Here is a 3,699-nt window from a genome sequence, read left to right on the forward strand (position 1 = left end):
GATGATAAGCAAATGATTTTCGACAAAAATGATAAACAAAACTTTTGACATGCAGACACGGTCGAAGTCCAGACTCACTAATGCATCCTAACGACTTATCAATTAGACACACTAATGCAGACCCGGTTCACTAAGACCACCGCTCTGATACCAACTGAAAGGACCCGTCCTAATCCATCCGGATGAAGTCGATATCGATTATAAACGATTCACAACAGTTGATTACATCGTGAGGTACTTGACCTCTATATGATACATTTTACAAACATTGCATTCGTTTTTGAAAAGACAATCTTTCATTACACCGAAAGTTGACAGGCATGCATACCATTTCATAATATATCCAACTATAATTGACTTAATAATAATCTTGATGAACTCGACGACTCGAATGCAACATATTTTGAAATATGCCATGAATGACTCCAGGTAATATCTATAAAATGAGCAAATGCACAGCGGAAGATTTCTTTCGTACCTGAGAATAAACATGCTTTCAAGTGTCAACCAAAAGGTTGGTGAGTTCATTGGTTTATCATAAATAATCATTTCATAATTTAATAGACCACAAGATTTCATATTTCCATTTCTCATAAACATACGTCCCATGCATAGAGACAAAAATATCATTCATATGAATTGAACACCTGGTAACCGACATTCACAATATACATATAAGAATATCCCCATCATTCCGGGATCCTCCTTCGGACATGATATAAATTTCGAAGTACTAAAGCATCCGGTACTTTGGAAGGGGCTTGTTGGGCCCGATAGATCTATCTTTAGAGTTCGCGTCAATTAGGGTGTCTGTTCCCTAATTCTTAGATTACCAGACTTAATAAAAAGGGGCATATTCGATTTCGATCATTCAACCATATAATGTAGTTTTGATTACTTGTGTCTATTTCGTAAAAACATTTATAAAACTTGCGCATGTATTCTCAGCCCAAAAACATAAAGGGTAAAAAAGGTAAATGAAACTCACTTAATGTATTTTGTAGTAAAAATACATATGACTATATTGAACAATGCAGGGTTGGCCTCGGATTCACGAACCTATATCAATTGTATATTTATTAATACATGTAATCGTAATCGAATAAATTTATTTGTATTATATCTTAAATTATATGTCTTATATATCTGATTTGTGTAAATATTTAAAATAATAAATATTTATATTATTTAATATATCTATGTGATTAGTATTATATTAAAAATCAATAATAGCTTATATGTAGTTAGTTAATATATAATTATAAATATATTCTTCTATAGAAAATATTGATTTATTATAATAATATTGTTAATATGAAAGTATTAATAATAATAATAATAATAATAGTAATAATAATATTGATAATAATAATAATAATAATAATAATTTTTTTTAAAAAATTGATAATATTAATAATAATACTAATTTTTATAGTAAAAGACACTTTTCATAATAATCTTAATAATAATGTTAGTTTTAGTAAAAAATGACCTTTTTAATAAAAATGATAATTTCCAATGTTATTAATAATAATAATAATAATATTTGTAATTTGATACTAATACTAATATTAATAATGTTAATGATAATAATAATCATAATATTAAGGTTATAAATAATTAATATGATAATAATAATAATAATAGTTAATAATAAAGATAATAATAATAATAATAATAATAATAATAATAATTATAATAAAAAATTATAGTTATCTGTATACCTCGTGTATATACCACACGAATGGCGGCTCCCAAAAACAGATCGGGGTAACAAAAAAAAAAAAAAGATGCAGAGGAGAAAAAAATGTCATCCCTAATCATTAATCAACAATCATCATCATCATCATCCACTGATTAATCAAATGACGATCATCGATGAATAGCGGTCAATCGATTGTCATCATCCCCGTTCAACTTCATCATCGGCCTTCTTCCTCATCGTTAATCGTCATTCTTCTTTAATCGATTAAGTAATCGATTAGTCAATTGATCAGGTAAGAAATCAATTCATTGAAATTCCTTGAATTTCTTTAATCCCTCTAAGTTTCTATATTCTTATTTAATCGATCAATAGTAGTAATTGCAGATTTTCTTGGTGGTTCTGGTTGATTGAATAAGTTAGGAGATAATGAATTTAGTTGTTTTCAATAATAGGTATTAAGGTTGTGGCTGTGTGGTTGTTTTCGACAGTTTAAAACAAAAACAGAAAGGATAAGTGTAACAGCAGCTTTTGTAGTTGGTTTGTAGTACAGATGCAGTAGCAGCAGCCTTGTTTTATGGTGGTGCTACGGTGGTCGTTAATGATAGTTGTAGGGTGGTCTTGTGATGTTTAATTTGAACACAACATGAGACAACAAGCTTTGCTCGATCAATAGTAGAACCCAAGTGGGTTTTCAGTCATAGTAGTAGTATAACAGAAACATGGATGGGGTCCGAATAATGGGAAACAAGAAACAGAAGGGTAAACACAGGTAGTTATAATATTCTCGAGTGACGACAGGAACAAATAGTCAGGAGATAGGAGTAGTAAAAAATACCTTAATGGTCTTGATCGAATAGTATAAAGAATATAAACTGCAGCAGTAATTAACCTGATGATGATGGTGTCGATTTTAAATGGGTTTTGGTGGTGTTAGGAGGTGATGGATGATGGTGTATTGTGATAATGGTTGTTTTGGTGTATCCCTGAAATGAAACAGAATCAAGTAAACATAGGTGATGTGCCTGGTTTGTGTTTTGATTCGAACTAGGACAGGGAGTAGCAGCAACGAATGATAGTTGATGATGTTGGGTTTGGTTTGTATCGAATAGAACAGAAGTACTTAGTAAATTGGGTGGGTTTTTAATTACGGTGCCAATGTTGTGATTTTTGGGCGATGGTTATATGGTTGGTGTTCGTGGCTTCACAAAAAAAAATGGGAAGAAGAACAACAGCAACAATAACTTGACATCAAAGGGTTGTAGCAGCAGTTAAGACAAACGAGTAGCAGTTTTTCGGTTATGGTGATCTGTAGTTTGGAGAGGGTTTGTGTCGACACAAGAAGGGAGAGAGGAAGGAAGAATTATCTTTGATAATTCTTTATCATGGCCGACACTTTTTTTTTTTCCTTTTTGAAATTCTATTCCACCGTATCAATTATTAACTATTTTATTTGTTTGTAATATATAAAGAAAAGTTTAAGATGGGAAAGGATAGATAGAGATAGGTAACAACTTAGTAACATGTATCAAATTAGTGGGTCTATCATGTATCATATAGAGAAAAGGATAGTTTAGGTAACATTCGTTGTATGTAAGCATATGCATATATATTATGTACTAATCTAAAATAAAGCAACAAGAATAGTGATGTTTAGTGGGTTGTTGTGTTGAGTAAACAAGGAAAGAAAGGAAATATTAAGTGCAAGTGGATAATTGAGGGTGTGGGTTGTAGGATGATTTTCATATTCTACAAGTATGTATATAGTATCATGAACATAATATAAACGATTAATATTCAAATAGATAACTGTCTACCATTATGAATTCATCATGTATTGATTATACAGTACATAATTTTGATTGATAAAGATATAAAGTAAAGATTGCATATCACGACCCACTTATAATCTTTAACTACACATTATGAGTCATAAAAATTGACAAGCTCTTATTGAAGTAGACAAACTGAATCCATTTTAATCACAATTCACGTCC

The 3,699-nt window shown here is 30.4% G+C and overlaps 1 long non-coding RNA gene across 1 annotated transcript; it reads left to right on the forward strand.

Moving 5' to 3' along the window:
• The first annotated feature begins 1,769 nt into the window (after positions 1-1,769).
• Positions 1,770-3,358, forward strand: LOC139899439 (uncharacterized). The gene is made up of 2 exons (XR_011777504.1): positions 1,770-1,997; positions 2,090-3,358. It is a non-coding gene; the product is annotated as an uncharacterized lncRNA (long non-coding RNA).
• The last annotated feature ends 341 nt before the right edge of the window (positions 3,359-3,699 follow it).

The sequence above is a fragment of the Rutidosis leptorrhynchoides genome, chromosome 3 (assembly GCF_046630445.1).
Source record: "Rutidosis leptorrhynchoides isolate AG116_Rl617_1_P2 chromosome 3, CSIRO_AGI_Rlap_v1, whole genome shotgun sequence".
In the NCBI taxonomy this organism is placed as follows: Eukaryota; Viridiplantae; Streptophyta; class Magnoliopsida; order Asterales; family Asteraceae; genus Rutidosis; species Rutidosis leptorrhynchoides.